This window comes from Neodiprion fabricii, chromosome 1 (genome assembly GCF_021155785.1).
Source record: "Neodiprion fabricii isolate iyNeoFabr1 chromosome 1, iyNeoFabr1.1, whole genome shotgun sequence".
NCBI classification, from domain to species: domain Eukaryota; kingdom Metazoa; phylum Arthropoda; class Insecta; order Hymenoptera; family Diprionidae; genus Neodiprion; species Neodiprion fabricii.
In genome coordinates, this window is record NC_060239.1 from 2,554,461 (window position 1) to 2,573,895 (window position 19,435).

At 45.3% G+C, this 19,435-nt stretch overlaps 1 long non-coding RNA gene across 1 annotated transcript in view; it reads left to right on the forward strand.

Annotated features, from left to right (window-relative positions):
- Nucleotides 1-7,450: 7,450 nt before the first annotated feature.
- The window catches only part of LOC124180925, a 31,678-nt gene continuing 19,693 nt past the window's right edge, over nucleotides 7,451-19,435 (forward strand). Inside the window, exon 1 of the long non-coding RNA XR_006870334.1 lies at nucleotides 7,451-7,833. This is a non-coding gene — a long non-coding RNA (uncharacterized LOC124180925). The remainder of the gene's footprint in view (nucleotides 7,834-19,435) is intronic.

A 19,435-nucleotide genomic window follows, 5' to 3' on the forward strand; every position in this document is an offset into this window, starting at 1 on the left:
TAGATGACAAATTATGATTTCTTGACGTTCTTATCAATTCAATATTATTTAAAAATTTAGCTGCGAAACTACGGCGTGTTTAATTGTTATTCTTCTCAAACAAAAGCGAACTTTATCCAACAAAACTATTTTTTCTTTCACTAATACCTAGAACAAATCAAGATTTGACACCTAGAATTCAGACTGAAAAATCGTTTCGACCGGTGTTATATTTATCAACGTAAAAAAGACAAAAGTAAACCCTATAAATATTAAATGAAAATTTTAGTTATCGTTCGGCATGTAGAATCAAAATTTACTCATTCAAATATAAGCTCCAAAAAAAGAGAAACAAAATTTTTTTTTGTTCACCTGTGTCATCGGTGCACGTGCAGTGAAATCTCGAGGAACATTTTTCAAGCAAGCCGAACTTTAATCAAGCGGTGAATTGAATCTCACCCCCCCCCCGGTATTCGCGAAAATATTTTCATGCGGTTCGGTGCGCCGCGGGTAAAGTGGCAATTCTTCTCGGAGCAAGGGAGTGGCCCTGCGGGATGGAAAGCGGGCCGATAAGGGCGCGAATCTCCACCACCACCCTCGCCGGGAAGAATCGCCTTGAAGGCGGTTCGAGCGAGAGAAGAGGGAGGCTGGGGATATCAGGGATGACGGCGTATCAGGGGTGGCGAATATTTGCGCGCGCAGGAGCGCCGACGATACGCCGACGCGAAGCACGCGGCGAGTCGCGTTCGATTGGGGATGTGAGGAACACTTTTACTTATACCAAAGCACTTCACCCTCTGCTCCCGACGGCCTTGGGAGGAAGATCGCTCGGTCTCGCCTCGCAAGATCTCCTCTAATCTCGCCCCGAGACCTCGAAGACGTCGACCGAGTCGCTTCCACGGATATTTTAACCCTCGCATCGATTCAAATCGGTGAGTGAATTACTTTAAGCTGTCAATAATTTACGGCTAGTTGGCAACGTGGTCCGCACTTACTGCAAAGAAATTTTTTAACACGCTTTAACGAACTCTGTGCCTCAGATTTGATCAGCATCGCGTCGCTCTTTTCGTTAATATACGAATGATCGATGGATCCAGAGTTGAATTTGCTCCGATATCGATTAATAATATCTCTACAATTTAACCCGATCATTTCCGCGGAGTGTTCGGTTCAGTTTCAGAATAAAGTGTTCAACTTTTGTCTGGTCTTTTTTCGATACCGAATATTATGTAATCGGTAAGATGGGTAAATTATGCATCCTATTACCGTGAGAAAAAAATAACCGACGCGATATTGGGCGCGGAAGGAAACGAAAAAAAAAAAAAACACATCGATCTACCGGTTATTCCAAGAACGAGAAATTTCTATTACTATAAAATAAAGTTCTCGGGAAGTTCTGGGGCGGCTGTTGATTGGTTTTTGCTGTATTTCTTGGAAGGAAACGTTAGTCGTTAGTAAAAACACACCGCTTCCCGAGCACATCTGGTCGCATCTATCGCAGGCGGATTTCTACAAAGCCCGATTTTCTCACCTCTTTTCCTACTTCTTCCCTCTGATTTTTAACGGCCGCCACCGGTTGTATCGAATCGTTAATTAAGAAAGTTGGTAAAAAAAAAATTCTCGAATGATTTTCGTCAAGAGCTTTCGACGGCCGAACGCCGTCGGATTCAGCGTTCTCTTTTTTAGCCCGCAACAAATCGATCTCGCCGATATTTGTATCAATTGTCGATTAACCGCTTGCGGTTATGGCGGTTCAGATAACGCGAAATGTGGGCATATCCAACCAGCTATCGTTTTCCTCCATGCCGCACTGCAACGTGCGCTCACCTTGTACGTAAAACTGATAAGCTCACCTGCGGCAAACAAAGAACACCTTCATGTATGTACCAACCTACGCTATCCACGTGTTCACATTGTGCAATTCAGTCGTATTGCATTTATCACCTTCGTTTTAGCGTTCGGCAAGGCCGGTCTGAAGACTGACTATCAATTCTAAAATTGTCTTCCTACACTTCTGTACAGAATTTTAAACATTCTTAAAAATCTCAGTCACCCTGATGAGTAGGTTACATATTTATTGAGCATCTAAATTGCAAATCCGTATATAAACTGGAGCTCAGTTGAACACGATTTTAACAGTGGAAAAACCTGTTCATAAATTACTCGGCAATAAACTTATTGTGCGGATAATTAAATCCCAAAACTGTCAAGTTACGTGAAGAAAAATGTAACTTTTCAGACAAGCTTTTTGAATATAGGCGAAATTTTTGCTATCATGACTGTGCCACATAAAATAGAACTGACATCGCAGATTCCAATTTTCGTTAACATTATTTCTCCAACATTTTTCAACATCCTTATTGCTGTTATATTATAGCTGCACAAATTAATCGCACAAATATCTCGTGACAAGCGTACACTACAATTTGTTTTTAAATCTATTGATTCGCGGAAGCAAATATAATTTCACCTCGATTTCCTACCCGTCGGATGGTTAAGAGCCGCAAATCGTGTAGGCACCGAGGTCGGAATGGCTAATTGACCCTTGGTCAGTTATACGATCGAATAATTAGTCACAAGGGTTATAAAATGGCGGTTGTAATCGGCGTTACGATTATGGTTCGATAATGAAGTGGTGCCGCGGTCAGACGAGACGGGAAGTAACGGCAGGTGTTTAAGCGTGTACAAACAGAGTATGCAGGGTAATGAGGAGGAGGCGGGTTGTATTTTCCTCCGTCTCCCGACGTCTGTATTTGACATCGTCGAGTGTCGGACGACCCGGAGACTGTACAAGGTAAACGTGATATACAATACGCGCAAGTAAGTAAATATAAGAGCTTCGCGGGCCTTAGAGTTGAGTTAGAAAAGCCGGTAACGATGGATCGGGAATTGAGGGAAGGTACACGGGGTTAAATTTTACAATGCCGGGCCAATAACTTTGCGCAGTAGCACCAATTCTACGTCTACGTGTATAACCGTTTGGTTCAATGGCTTGTAAATGTGGAAGTAGACTATTAAATGAGCCGGTATCAGCTGACCCTGAATATAATGATCGCCGTTTAATTGGTCGTTGCGTGTACGCGGTATCCGAGAGTAAGGATTTATTTGTGAAAAATTGGTTGCCGCGCGGTGATGTTACAACGGATTATAGGCGAGAACCGAAAGCGACCCACATTTCACTCCGCGGACACACTCACGCAAACAAACCTCAACCGGTCCTCTCTTCCGGTATAATTTTTCAGCCGTAATTACGGTCCGCTAAATATCACGCGACCAACAGGTGCAAACTTCCCGTTCTCGTAGGTCAGGCTCTTCGGTATCTGTTTAAGTAGTAATCGAGGATGGCTAGCGCGGCCAAACGCCCGCATTAAAACGGTGTAAAAAAGAAATGCGTTGCGTTTTTACCACTGTTGAAAAAGTCTGTTTCTGATGTCCATATCGCACGATGAACGTTACTATCCACAATTCCTTTCAACTTCTACAGCGTTAAAGTGACGTAAGCGGCACAAACGAGACTGTCGAAAATCAAACACGTGGTTTTCCTGGTATTAAGTTACACAAGGAAGAAATACGTGAGGTGAATTGAACACGCGGTTTAACTAGACGCCGAAAAGAATAAACGGAGCTGGTCTTGTACCTCGTTTCAAAATTTTTTCTGCCCCGAAGAAGACGAGGCGAAGATTTTATTGACGCAGCAGCAGCAGCAGGAACAAACACAGTTTTATTCCGAAACGAAAAACGTCCGAGTTTCACTTTTCGGTAGCCCGGCAGAGGGGTGTAAATTTTTTTTTTTCACCCCTAATTTGAAACACGGAAGTGTCCGAGTTTGACGAATCCCTTTTGTCAGCAATACGGTGAAACGGATCCTCCGACCTTCACCTAGATTTCTCCAATTCCTTCAAGCAGCCTGATTTTCGCTGTACAATTTTTTTTCTCGACCCGTATTCGGATACTCAGCTCCGGTAGCTCGTATTTCCGGCAACATTCTCACCGCGATTCTTTGTCCGAAATCCGCGTTACGGTCACGCTGTTTTACCCTTTCGCACTACGACAAAAGCCCGTATCGCTTCCCTCGCCAAAGGTTATACTGCCGGGATAGGAGGAACAATGGACGGTCTATTCACCCTCGAAATTGCCATCCGAGCAAGAAAGACGCTCACGCTTCGCAAATGACCGGCCCAAGAATATTGACGGAAAAGAAAATGCGAGTAGCAAAAATGTCAGCCTCTCACCTTTCGAATCCCGCCTCATTTTTTCATCCCCTTTTGTTTTCCCGTACACAAGTAAAAAGAGCAACCCAATCAATACCCAGGGCAGCAGTTGTTTATACGTATCCACGCCATAACGGATCGATCCTCATTTCAAGTTCAGCCCGAAAAGGGCCGCCTGAGATACGCGCTTGATCGCAAGCGCCGGAAATTCAAGACAAAAACCTTTATGGAACTCGGGATGTGAGACATTGGCCGTGTCCAACGGCACCGGAGCATTTCGCATGGTGTTTAATAGATCGTAAAGCGTATTTGAGTATCTCGATAAATATAACAACTCTTGACGGAGGATCATCCCGCGGGCGTGCTGCACGTATATTACCTATCCCTGCGCTTAGCTGCGTTGCACCCTGCGATGCTATATTCACCTTGTTCCAGCCCTCCGCCCCTGCGGCCATTATCACCCCGGTCAAGGGTTTCGACTACGCACCGCGTATTCATGGGCCTTGAAAAACCACCATCAAACGATTCTGCGTATTCCATTACCTACGCGGTCGTCGTTCATCGGTTCCACTTCCCCGATCGAGTTTCATCAAAGCGTCGACTCGATTGATTCTTCTAACTTTATATTGTGAAAATATCGCGATTTTCTAAAACTCTAAAACCTTTCGTCAACGCGCTCCGCTTTGACGGACCGCGATTCGAGTTATCCGGAAAAAGAGAGAGAGAGGGAGGTGGATGTAGAGGAGTGGCAGAGCGGGAGAACGGAGGGTGTAGAGGAAGTCGAGAAAGCCCGGGCGAGACGAGGCTTTGCCCTGGACCTTGGCGGGGTGATCGATTCCGTGCTTCTCTTCCTCGTTCTGCAACGACGCGAGCGGCCACCCTCGTTTCTCTAGCAGGCGAGGAATTTCCTCTCTTTTTCCTCGCGGTTCGACAGGGGTGCAGGGAAGTGGAGAGCTGCGCAAGCTCAAACAGCTTCTCGTTCTATACAATAATAAATTCGGTTCAACGTTCCTGAAAACGGCGATCGATCGTCAGCGAGAAACGTCGTTGAGCCAGCGCCATCTGTCTTTTTAAAAAATCGTCATCTTTCGACCCGCCGTTTGGTGTATAAAATATCTCACGCCCTTGCGGGCCAAGCAAGTATCGAAAGGGTTCAATTTATTCCGGGAATATCGTAATAAACTATCATCGTTGCCCAGGTGACTTGGCCTTGGGTAGGTAAAAGACGCGGAGTTACGACCGTTGAAACGTATCTCGTTGGTACAAGAAAACCTGCGAGCTGGAGCTGTGACATATGGACGAACGGGTCTCGCACGTGTACCTGCAACGACTCGACATATGGGGTTGGTTGTCGTGTATGGGTGTAGGTGCGGCCGGCTTCGCCGGTGACACGAGACAGAACCGACCAGCTCGTATTTTAGTGCAAGTGGCAGGTCGGTGGGTCGGTTCAGTCTGGGTTGGATGCGTTGGATGTACTGTCTTCGGCTCTGCGTGAGAGTGCTGCAGCCCTGTTCTCGAAATACACTTAACAAGAGAAAAAGGGAAGGACTCGAAGAAGGATATGGGACGAAAATAATATAAAAAGGAATACGGTCAGATAAGTACGTGAGAGATAAAACGTTTCGACAGCAATTCTCGGCAAGCGAGGCTTTAGATCGAGTTGAGACCAGGGATTCGGGCAGAGCGGCAGCTTTTTTTTGTTTTACTCGGATTAAAAAAACAGATTATACTGCAACGCTTCTCTAATGGTAAAAAAAAAGAAAAAAAAAATAATCAAAAACATGTATAATATATATGGTTTGATAATCTCAATCCGGCCGAACTTTTATTACTCCGTGGCTCTTTTCGACAGTAAAAATCTTGATTCAACGCCTTGTATTCAAACTGGCTACGCATTTAGATCGTCGTTCAAAATTCACTTTCGCAAATTCTTTGCAAAATTCGTTCATTATCGACGATTCAAGATTATAAAATATTTTACATCGATTTGTGATAACAGGGGATGAATTTTTAATTACGAACGAAGAGAATTTCACGTTCGTAATCTGCGAAATTCACCTTCACAAAAAATATCTTCATCCGTGTCTTCGTTATTTTCTCTCAAGAACTTCTACAAATGTTCCGATGAACCTGGTTGAGAAAATTCAAGATTCTAGATGCGGATGGGGCCGAAGCCCTGTGAGGTCTTTTGGCAAAGCACAAGGAAATAGCGCGGGGTGAGCATAATGCCAATGTACGACAATATACAAGACATAACAAGGAGTGGCGTGGATCGTAAAGGGCGAAAATTGTATCCAAGTTGAGTAGATATTTCGAATAGCAAAAAAAAAGACCCACAGATCTGCGGCAATAATTCAAGTTAGATTTGTAATATATATATATATACAGACACACACAGCGCGTCTGAAGAATTGATTTGTAACCATAACGACCCTCGCGACAAGGTGAAAACACGATCTTGCGGGGTCCCATATCCGCCTGTATCGTTCTGAGAATCTAAACTGCAGTGTAAAGTACCTACATTAACCGAAGGATGGTCCTCGACACGATTTTAACGGTCAAGAGACTGGGCGAAGTAGGGAAGAAAACAGTACCTACGCGGTGGTTCGTAAGGTGGAATGGTGGTGGTGTTGATGAAAAAGTACAAAAACCGTCCAACAAAAAAGAACACGAGTGAAAACGGGCCGGGAACCCGATCCAATTGGCCATTAGAAAAAATAACAAAGGCTGGCGGGCTAAACGGCTCGCTAAAAAGGAGAAGCCCCGAGTGAACCTCGGCACGGGCACCACGGAAAGCCACACCCCGGTCCTAAGACACCCCCGAGTAACCCTCGCGGTGTTAGAGAAAGACGAGGAGGGCAGCGATCTCTGGGACGCCGAGAAGCCGACGGAGGAGGCGCAGTCGGAACGAAACCGAGGAGGAGGGAGACTCGGAGGAGGAACCAAGCTCTCCGAGGGGCTGGAGGAGGGAGGGGGAATGAGGGGCAGAAAGGGGTGGGGGGTCGGCGCCGGGGCGCGCGTCGCGACGGCGGTCTCAGTGCGCACGGCGTTCCTATCTCGCTTGCTTACCATGATCAGGCTTGTTTCATCAAGGAGGATTGGTGCGCTGTTGGTCCGCTACCGCGATTCCACGGGGCCCGTCGTCCTCTCCCTTGTCCGTTTCTGACGACGGCTTCGCGCGGACCAAGACCCCTCCGATCGCGCCTTCTTTGCCCGCGCCGCCATTGCTGGTCGCGATCAGCCACCAGGAGTAGTGATCACCGCAACCCCGAACGAAACGCGGGAGCCCGAAGCTTTTCACATCCAGCTGTCATTTACAACGCGGAAGGCAGTCGCCACGTGCTGATCAGGATTAATATCCCCGTAATTTGTCTCGGTACTTTTTACTTAATATCGGTTTCGTATATGTATAGCTAAGCTTGAAAATATTCGACTGTGCTTTCGACCTGTGAATGTAAATCGCACCAAACCCTCTTCACGGACAGTGATCTATAGTTGCAGTGGTTTAAACTCCAGTGTTTCGACGATTGTTCAATATTTGTTTATTTATTTATTGCATATATATACATATATTTTTTTTTTATTTTTACATTTCATCGATACAACTCAGCTCCTCACAACGCATCCATCCAAGACAAAAAAGGTACGATTTCAGCATTGTTTGTTACTAAAATTACAATGTATTACGCCACATGACCATGGCGTGTTAAATATCTACCCTTGAAAATGACACGATTTGCGTAAGCTCGTTCCAATTTCGTCGAGCGTCGTTGCGAGCTTTTACAACCTATCCTGACCTAACATTGACTGATAAAGGGTAGCGCAAGCTTCGAAGATGTCGACGACGCGCCCACCTGTGTAATATTAATTTTCGTGCGAACAAAGATGTACGCGGGTATCTTCGCGAGCACATGTGCTCAGTGCTCGTAAAAGTCCGGAACGCGCCAGTCGGTGCTGAAAGAGATTATCTGGGACGCTATCTGCGTCAGTCTGATTGTGCAATTGATTTTAAAAGACGATTAGACGGATGCAGGCATGAGACTCGGTAATTAACGCACAGCGTTCGGGTGGTAAAAATAAATTGCCAATTAGAATCTCCGAGTGATAAGTGCTGCCTGCCGTATTGTTCTTTGGTGATATTGTCTGCGCAACTTTGTAACTCGCTCGGAAATTTTTTAACCATCAAGACGCGAATACGGAAAGGTATGCAGAATAATATTAGCCGAGGAGAAATTATTCGTTGATGAAAACTGTCTATCCCACGGTATGAATTTCGAGACATGCAATTTCACGTGACATAGCTCGCGGAGAATTAAATGCGGGCAGTGTGTTAATCCACTTTGCGTATAACAGAAAATTAAATTGTAGAATTAAATGGGATGAAAGTTTACTACCGAAGCATTGTTTGCCGCGGAGCGTCGTGAATATAAATCATTTTCATTCAAGTTCCTGTTTCTCACACAACGTTTTCATCTCGCACATGTATAACGTACATGAATGCATTTACGCTGCGCGCTGCGTTTAAATATTATTTCACCACGTATCATCAATCTCGGCGGTAATTAACATCTGTACACAATTTGTAGCACAACTGCATCTTCGTCGTAAAATTAACGACTAGATTTTTGTTTCTCGTCCGTACGAACGGGATAAAAATATTGTGGTTTTTTTGAGGTAACGTAGCGCTGCAATTCTACCAGCAGCTGCGTAATCACGGATGATGATTTAATATAATTGCAATTACGAGGGATGTCATGGCGCTTGCTTGTTAAACTCCATAAAGCTCCCTGCAGGTAATTGTTTTACACGTAAACACCTGCGCGTACGCGCGTGACGAATGTCTTATACAAAATTTTCAAAATCAACCGCGAACGTGTTTTGTTAATCACCATTTTTGTAACAACTTATGGTATTTGATTCCGGGATAACCTTCCAACGTTGATTTTAACTCATTCAAATCCGTGCATACCGATTACTTATACAAAACTATGTATAAAATTACGTTGTGGTTGAAAAAACAAATGTATTCACAAGGTCTCATTTACATTCAATTATGTTATCTATGATTTCGCTAGTTTTGATCTACTGGAATGCAATTTACATACAAATAAAAAAAAAAGGAATGCTCACGTTTTTGCAGTCTAGCATTAAATAAGCGAGCTGGAAATTACTGCGCGTCGTATAATACAAAGCAATGAGCAGGTTGTACCGCCAAGAAACTTGTTTACAATTAGCCAAGCCATGTATTCAATCACGATGTCAAGCCACTGCGAGTATAAATGATTGCTGCTTTCAGTTGGAAAATAAAAATTGGAAACACGGTGGGTAAATTAGAGGCAGAATAGGCTGTTGATAACGGTGCTTAAAGTATTTGTTTCACGTACGGACGATCGTACGAATTTCCGGTTTTTATCAACGAGCTGAATTAAAATTGGTTTCAAATCTGTTTTACGTGCCTCAGCGAAAGAGAGAAAAAGAATTAAATTCATTTCAGCGACAGTAATTCCATGACCAGATTAGCACCTTACGATATTTGTGAATTCTCAATATACCAAGATTTTTCAGGATTTGTTTTAAACGTGATTGCGCACTATAAAAACGTAGAGATTTGGTGTTTCGTATGATGTTCAGTTTAAAAGTAACAGGTTTTGGAGTGGCGCGACATAAATTCACTTTTAAAAGTAACGCAAGTTCGCGGAGAGTAAAAGCTCAATAAACATGGTTGGCTCACCTTCGATGTCGGTTGAGTAGGCCTAGCGGTTTACTACGCAACGTGACGGGCATAAATTTAATCAAGGGTTAAGAGTAAAGTACACGCAGTCTAAATTACTGCAGCTCCATTTCGAAAGCAAATTTGCCCGAAATTGCGGGTAAATTTAACCGCTGTCAACATTCGTGCATTGAATTAAATTTAAAAAAAAAAACGTCTAGAATCAAAAATGATAAATAAGATGAGTTAAGTTCAAAAATTAATTTAGAACATTTTTCAAGCAACGGATTATTGACAATGGACAGAAAAAACACACGTTCAGGATCGCAAAGCTTGTGTTTGTAGAAAAAAGTTGGACTGCAAACGTACGAAGGGTGGCATCTCCTTCGTACCAGAGACTGTAATATCGGCAATAAGGTGGAGGAGGCAGGGCTCGGTAAAAGTATACAGAGCCTCGCGGCCACGTGGACACAGAGATTTATGAGGCGTTTCAATCCCATAATAACAAACATGATAGTAATGAAACCGTAGCTGTAAAAATGCCTTCACGCGACTTTATTGCCGGCGAATTATTATTGCCCCTCCGTCGCTTCGACGTATACCGGCCGGTTGGTTGTATGGCCGATATTTTCTTCAATGGAAGGAATTCAGACCTACCGTTTATTCGAACCCAAGTATGCAGAGAACGAGAGAGAGAGAGAGAGAGAGAGAGAGAAAAAGGTCACTGTTATACTCACGTGTTTCGATCCCTGGGCGTCGCCGATCGTTGAAGAATTTCGCCGGTAACAATTCACCTCACTAAAAATTAATAAATCACTCCGAACCGTATCAAAACTCTCGGAAAATCACCTCCCGCAAGGTAAACAGGGAAAACATCCGTTTCGATGCGACGCCGGCGTCGCCAGTCCGCTTCTACTCACCGAGGGATAAGTAGTAGCGACTGTTAGGGTCGGACTCGCAGATAATTTCCTCGAATCGATACTTGTTGTGTCGTTTACGTCATTCGCCCGGTTAAGGTTGCGAATCGAAACTGGCGTGTCGAGGTAAACAAAGACGCCTCGCCGTCGCCCCGCTTGTCCGACCTCACCCGAGTTTGTACTACTCACTTCTCCGGCGCCCACGAGTCGCGTCTATTTTCACTTTTGCGAGAGCATTTCCAACAAATCCGTATTTCTTCTGCTGTAATGGTGTTTCAATGCGATCGGTGTGAGCTGTGTTGTGAGCATATTCTAGCCATTAGACGAGTCGTACGAGATTAGCTGAGGTGCTCCAGAGTTTTCTGAGCGGTGCAGCTTGAAGGTGGAGAATCTATGCCGTGTTTTGCACCGATCTTTGCTACTGGACAAATGTGAGTAATACGCTATTGATGAATATGTGATTAGCTGTTTAGATATCTTCTGCTTGTATCCGATACAATTTAATGTCCACGAAAAGGAAGACAATCTAACTGACCATTATTTCGACTGTTGTTTTCTTTCTGTTATTATTGTACCAGCTACGCAATTCGCACGCGAGAATTTCACATTTTTGTCTGATTTTATGGCTGTCGTTGATTCCGATTTCCAAAATCGTATATTTTAGGCACTCTTTTGTCTTCTTATTCTTCAAAAAAAAATGAAGATTTATTATAATCGTGCGGGTCGCCGCAGTAAAACTTTATCCGGTTGTTATAGTGGCCATTATTTCAGATCGGGGGAAAGGTTATAATTTATTCTTTTCGGGGGGCAGCTTGAACTTGAGTCACCTTACGCTAAATAACAAGAGAGTGACAAGTTGACAGGCTTTATTTTTATTTCAACTATAATACACCCTGCTGTGATGATAATGGTCCCGTTTATTCCCTCCGTAAGTTAGTATGGTTACTAATTACCCTCTAATGTAAAGATTACGAAACGAGAGCGGCATTAATTCGTTCTTATGCGATTACGAATAGTAAATGCATCAACTCGCTAGATTGACCATTTGAAAAAATGCATTTGAAATAATTCTCGAATTGTTTAGAATGATAATCGAGCTTGTTCCAAACAATGTTGAACAATTTGCCAAAGGAGTATCCGCAATTTGACTGTCGTAAATTTTGTAAATTTCAAATTTAAATCTCCTCGTCATTGATTGCGAGAGGAATAAATTTTTGCAAGAAATATGTGCGTTGGTACTTTCTAGCTTGGACACGAGATTAACGATCATTCCGCATGGTAGGTACCTGTCTATAAAGAGTCTGTGCGGCTCTGAGGGAGAAGGTAATTTAGTGTTTGTTTAACGACGCTGTGCTAATATTTGTTGCTTTACAACCTTAAATAGGTATAGGATAAGTCAAGTGTTGGATTGATGAATTGCCCGGCTATTATATTCCACTAAAAAACTTATTTATTTATAATCTTAACTTTTATGGACCAACAGTTTAACTAGCTCGTCAAATATGAGCTCCTTATTAACGCAGTTCGTCTCGCTCGGTTCCCTAAACAAACCTTCCTTCCTTCCTTCCTTCCTTCCTTCCTTCCTTACTCGCCGTCTTCCTTATTCCCTCCATCGCTGCAGGCGCGAGACCCGAAACGGGTTGCTTATCCCGTTTCTCGGTGTGGCCTGCTCATAGCTCACACACGCGCCTCGCCCACACACTGATATTCCACAGCGCGGTTTCAGCTGGCAGCAACTACCTCGGCGGCCATACTGGAATCCATGATGGCCGCTGCGACCTCCGGTGCACGTAGCAACGCCTCGCCCCATGGGGTTCCTGCCAATGAAGTCCCAAGCCTCTCCGCCGCTTATCCCTCCTTGGCTCCCATACAATTTCCCTTCTTCGGCTTTGAAAGCTCGAGACGCACCGCGGCGGCCATCATTCTGTAACATTGCGTGCGCAAGATTCGAGCTTGCGTCGTTTTTCCCCACCCGTGACGCCGAAGGGATGCTGCGGGGAAATCTCGAGGATCGATCCGTTAAAGCTGAATTTTTTCCCCTTCATCGCCGTTCTCTCGTATTCACTGAAACTTGTTCAATCTCCTCGAATTTTCCATTCCGCTTTCGGCAATTCGCGATTCTGATTACTCGGCATCTCCGATCGAGAATTTTTTTCTTTTTTTTTTTCCATCGGAATAACGAAGAACGCCACGCGCCGTTGTGTAACTATTGGTACTAGGAGTTTTGACTCCGGCAGACACATTAGTTAAGCAGTTGATTAATTTACATAACATGAATTTTCTCTTGCTATTATATCACGTCGTTAATGGCGGGTAATCGGACTTCGTCATTAGTCTCATCATGTCTATAACTACCGCTTCTCGTCTTTCTTTCATTCGTCATTATCACCGTTATTTCCCCTCATTAAAGTGATAAATTATCGTGATTTATAAATCATTCGCAATTAAATATCGCCCCACGCGTTCAACCGCTTCGACACGCAGCCGGTCTTACCCACCAGGGATATTTCCACTGTGCAAATGAGAATGTAGAACGCTGCATTGCCGGTGCTTCGACTGTATGAACGGAGCAGTGAGACACCTACGTCCGTGATTTCTTTGATAAGCACGTGGGACGGACACGCGTTCGCCAACATTCATCACGCGTGAACGATCTTTATTGTTCCAATTTACACCCTTTATTATGTTCGTAAATCTTTGCGGTAACAAATGTTCGGCATACACCTTAAAACTCGGACGATAATATCACACTCTTACCTTCGTCACAACCGGGATACCCTTGGTCGTATTTTTGCCTGTAATCACAGTTGTCGGATGATTTATGAATTTTTTTTTTTCTAGTTTCAAGTCGTCTGGAAAACTAGTCGTTTTTTTGTTTCTACTGGTGAAAAAACTTTCGTTTCCTTAGAGGGATCAGTTTGTCCGCCGTTGTTAATCTCTGTTCGAGGGTTTTTAGTCAAAAGGATAAATGTTCGACCGACACAATGATCCTGGCTTACCAGTTCTCGTTAAGGGAAAAAACCTGCTTGCTATACCCGTCGCCTCGAGGTTACCTAGCGTCAGTAAGGCGTATTCTGGCGGTAAGGTAGGGAGTCGGAACGACTCCCTGGGGCAAAGGGTACTGGGATACAGCTGCATCATCTCCTGGGATGCTGCAGCGCGCTGTATCCCGATATCGATCCTACGAGGTTTTCGCTTCTCGGGTTCCCAACGCCTCCAACAATTCCTAAAATTTGTTTTTCGTCACCTTGTTGCAATTTTTCAAAAACCGTAAATTAATATTATTGACAAGCCTTGAAATGCACTTCAATCCATAATGTTACTTGAAAACTTCAACAATTCCCTAACGCATTTATATTTTATCGCGTTGATCGTGAATATATTTGATTATAAAATGGGTGCAAGGAAAACAGATTTTCAATATCACTAGACGTTAAATCGTTTGGATCGAATAATTTTACAAACCCTCTGTAGTAATTATTTAATCCTGTAATGAAGTTGGTATGAATATTTACGTTGCTAATTTCCAAGCGAATCGAATTATGAGATGGAATTAACTAAGTGATGCTAAAAATGAAGAAGAAATTTGAAAAGCAAGAAACAAGGTCTGAAATATATGAAGCAATTATTTTTCACCTCCAAATTCTCTTCCCCATTATCTCTCTGAATATTTTCAAGCTGAATATGTTCCACAAGCTGTAATAATCCTGCCATTTCTCATCCCACCTTCTGCTTTTCGCACCGATTACCGAGCGTGAATGGCTGGAAATTTGGCACGTAGCGTGCGATCGAGTACCCTGCAAATACACCGCGAACATGAAAATCGCGTGGATCACGCAGAGGTAACTTCATTACCCCCGGGCGCCTCGTCGTCCGCCCAGTACAGGCATTATCCACGCCATGAGGGAGCAACGAGGGCCCGCGAGTAATTACGGGATGGGCTGCAGAAAAGGGAAGGAAAGGGAAGGGAAGGAAGGAGAGCGCCGCGGGCTGAATGCAGCGTTATCAGGCATTCGCCTGACTGGTTAAGCTGCTATTGCGGAAGGGTGAAGGGAAAGGGAGGAGGAAAAGGAAGAGGAAGGGAGTGGCAAGGGGGGAATCCGCTGGTGAGTCGCGAGGTTAATTTGTAGCCAAGCGAACGTACGCATCTCGCTTCCTTTTCTTCTTCTTCTTCTTCTTCTTTTCGCTGCAATGCCTGCATGCCAAGCTTCACGGTGGTGTGTTTCGCAGTATCCCTTGAACCCGAAGCTCTACACACTGAGGCCTCGTTCACCGGTGTGCAGGGTGGGAGTTACTGCTCGCTCTGAATCCCTGAATACAGCATATACTGTACCTATGAGGTGTTTGAGAGTGTGGTGGATGTTCGACCGGGACTTCCCCGCGCCTGCGTTCAAATCGGGACCACCCAAGCTTCTTTTCTCCAAGCGGCCAGGCAGCCAGGCATTCTACCCTATCTTTGCACTATGCTTTTTCTCTGAAAATACCAAAGATTTTAGAATGAAAATAGAGCAAGGCGATCGTTTGGAATTCAATTTTGCGATACAGTTTTCATATAACGACAATTTTGAAAGAGAACTCAGTCATGCCTGTAGTGACGCAAGCATTCATGTCATACGTGATCGCATATAAGCTACAGCTTACCACAACGCGTCTTACTAAACTGCCAATTTACTTCAATCGCTTTGAATGTCGCCTTCAGTTTAATTTAGTTTTTAACAAGGCAAATGGCATTTCGAATTATTTCATCCACATCCATAGAAGGCTGAACACAGTAGAGTCAACGCAAATAGAGGCAGTCTTGAGTTAGTATTGAGCTTATAGAAGCTCACAAGCGATCGTCGATCTTACTTCCGACAAGCAATCGCAATATTTCCGTTACGTGAACATGTACAGTAAATAGAATACTCGGAATTTCATTGGTTTTAATTTCTGCCCGCAGTTTTTCGACCTCTCGAGTCTGCTGCAGATTTCCGCGAACTTTCAAAAATTCCTTGTCTCAATCCATAATTCAATGTTACGGTTAAAAATACTACCTTAATATATATTTAGCTATTTTAAAATTTCGGAAAAGATTACTATATTCTATCAGATAATCAATTATCCATTACCCGAATCGTGACGCCAATGTCTTCGCGATCGATAATTTCTAATAACTTATAAATTTCCGCCGTCAGCGTGAAAATCGTGGGATCCGAATCGCGAGAGAAAAGCGTGGCCATCTCGGCACATCCAATCCGCTCGCAATCCGCTCCTCAGCATCTCTCTCCCCCCTCTATCTCGCTCTCTCTCTCTCACGCTGAGCAGTCGGTGATCGCGGCCATCGATCCTACGGAACAGGTTTTGCGCCTGCGCAGGCGATGCGCCGCGTTACAGGAGTCCCCTGATTGGCGGCTCGGAGTGCGCACACAATTCTGCGCCGATGACGTAGCCGGCCGAAAGCTCGCGTCACGTACGCCGCTCACGGCGAGGCGAGGCGAGGCTGCAGCGTGTCGAGGCACCGTTACGGGGACGAAGCGCATGGCGACTCTGGAAGCCCTTGCGGCTTATTTAATCCAGCGACTGCCGCCCCCGCGCCTCGCGACCCGTCGCAAGCGTTCCATTATCTGGCCATCTTTATTCACCCCCGGGCTCCAGAGGAGAAGCCCGTTCCCGCGGCGGGGTGGAAAGGGGGTGGGTTTTACGGCCGCGCACAAATCTCCTCATCAGGCTCCCGCAGGATCCGTGGCTGCCGGGCAGAGAGGCGGAAAGAGAAGAGAACGGGGGTGGCCCGCACACAAATGAGGCAGCTTGATTCCAATTATTCAGTAAATTAAATACAGAGGCTTTACGGCGCCCGCTACGGTCCAAAGTTATATTGTCGCGTTTGGGAGGGGCCTCGCACTATAACTATTCGGCTTCTTCACCCCTCGCGAAAGGGTTGGAAACCGCATTTCGCATCCCCCGTACCCACCCCCGGGGAGGGTTCGATGAGTTATCTACCCCCGAAACGGCGGCGTGTACCTCGCCCGCATTTACGCAACGGGTTTCTGCCGGGATGAGTGCCATTTCCGCAGCTCCTCCCTCGCTCCCCCTCGCAACCCCTGCCTCTGCTTTTACCGCGTCCTCAATCAGGGGGATTTGGTCACGGCTGTTGTTTACCGTACACCCTGGACTACGTTTTATTGCTAGGTGTACACCAGCCACGGATCCTGCAGGAATGTCTGCTTCGTGTTTGGTCAATTTAACGCTCTCTCCAGCTGATTACAATTCTCGCCCGCCGCACTCCGATTGATCGAATTTCCGGCCCCGGGCTCTCTCGATTTTATATCGTCATCGGCGTCATCATCGTCAAGCTCTGTTACAGAGACAAGAACGCGTTATCGTTAATACAGGCCACGTCGGCGAATCGCCGGATCAATTTCACGCATTGCTCACTCGGCAGATTCTTTACTTTCATTCCATTTTATTATTTCATCTCTTTTTTTTCCTTTCCGTCTTTCGCTAGATCCGGAACGGTCTATGCGTTAAAGCTGCTCGACGTAGGTGCTTATGTACCTATATCGGCGAATACCCTGAAGCTACTTTTATACATAGGTACCGGGAGAAAGACAGCGAGGCAAGCGAGCTTCGGAGTTTCCCTCCGGCTTTGATTATATACGAAAGTTTCCTGCTTCCCGTCGCCCCTTCGCGTCGTCCGCGTTGCTTTAATTCGTATTTTCTTTGGGGAGTAGGTACAGCGTTTTACGACTCGCGTCTTTCCCGCTCTTCTTCTTCTTCTTCTTCTTATGTATCCTCCACCTTATACGTCTTCTACCTCCTCGTCCTGGAGCGTCCTGCAGATACAAACTCATGTGTGCAGACTACATTTACTCACACAGCAGCAGCTTAACACGTCAGCCGGAAAAAAGCTCCTCTCTCTTCTCTTTGCCTCCATTTTTCTAGGATAAGGGCTTCTAAGACTCTAGAATATGTAATATACCGTACACGCCCAGCATTTGGTTCCCCGACTCGAGCTAAGTCCATACCTTATACCGAGAGAAAAATAATTGTGTTCACGTGTCGAGGCTTAGGCGTAGCAACCAAAACTAACCCCAGAAACACGGTTTACGTCTCTCGCCCTGCGAGGGCTGAGCCCTAGAATTTATACGGCGTGACGTTTCCGGCTTGAAACGAAGAAGAAGAAGAAGAAGAAGGAAAAAAAAATACGAACGAAGACAACTGGGAGAAAAGATAAAAGATATTTTCACTCCGTCTTGGTTCCGAGGATAACGAGAATGGCTTGAAAGATTACGCGGACTGCGGAGGACCTTAAAATGAGCAGCTGAATTCAGGACGAGGAAAATATTCTCCCCATCCTTATGCACAGGCTGCAGTGGGACGTAACTCAGATTTCATCCTCTTCCACTCGGATTATCTCGCACTCCTCGGTGGTCCGAGATGGCGGGTTTCTACGGACCTCGGAGTTCGCTTCGAGATCGCTCTTCGCACGCGGGGCCAAAGTGCCTCGTACATTCCATCCAGACGGTGCTCAGCCCTCCGGCTTCGGGACTCAGTGCTATAGTGCTCGTGAATATTACATGCCTGCCAACATTCCCCGGTTGCCGAGGCACTTTGCGCCCCGCAGATAATATTCCAGCTTTTTTCGATAACGAGCCTACGTATACTCACCTCGGGATAACGCTCATTTCCAACGCCGCGCGATTACTCAACGTTTCCGAACACCGATCGCTTCGTAAAAGAAACTCCGATTCGTCGCTAGATATCCCGGACCGCGTGACGATGTTGGAAAGATATGGAAACTAGATTAACAACGTGAACCGATGTAGAATTTGACGAGTCTCGTGAATTGGCATGGTTTTTGTTTTCACCATTACGACCTAAAGCTCGATTTCCACGAAGATACCTACCGTTTCCCTACCCTACAGATTTGAAAAATAAAGCCATGAATTATCCATCAAAAGTTGAAAGATAGAGAAAATCCCTGGGCAAGGGCCTGGTCTATGAATTTATCACTGAGAACTAGGCCTGGCTGCCCCGTAACAGTGAAGGAGATCGCTTGATACAGATATTCGTATACGTGGTAACACGGCCGAGGGTGAACAGAGCGGTATTGTAAATTTGCCAGGCACATGCCATCCGAAGGGATAAGATCGAGGCGTCTGGTCCTTTATCTCGGCGCGATGCTGGAGCCTGGAGCGAAGAAGTGCGCGGCAGTATTGTACGAGAATATAAGTGGCCCGGGTCCAGGATCCGTAACGAAGTGGACCGAGCCGTCGGGAATTGAGGTGGACGTACAAATGTTACCATACCGATCGTAGCTGTCGAGAGAAAGGGACGCTCCTTGTATAGTTTTATCGCCGGCTTGACTGAGGATTTTTCAAATATTCCATCAGCGTACGGAAGTCGTATATTACAGAGCAAGAACGTAGGTACGCGGGTAAATCCCCACGGGCGTGCCTCGAATGCTACCGATTACTTTTCCGACCCCTCCCTCTTTTTCCGGCCACCCGACTCAGGGCTTCTTCCGCCCTCCGAGCGATCCCAAACGAGCAAACACCCTTTTTTCCCGCTACCGTCTCTCGGTTTTAGTGCCTGATCGATGTGCCAATTATTGAAGGAAGTTTTCGACCCTGCCACGC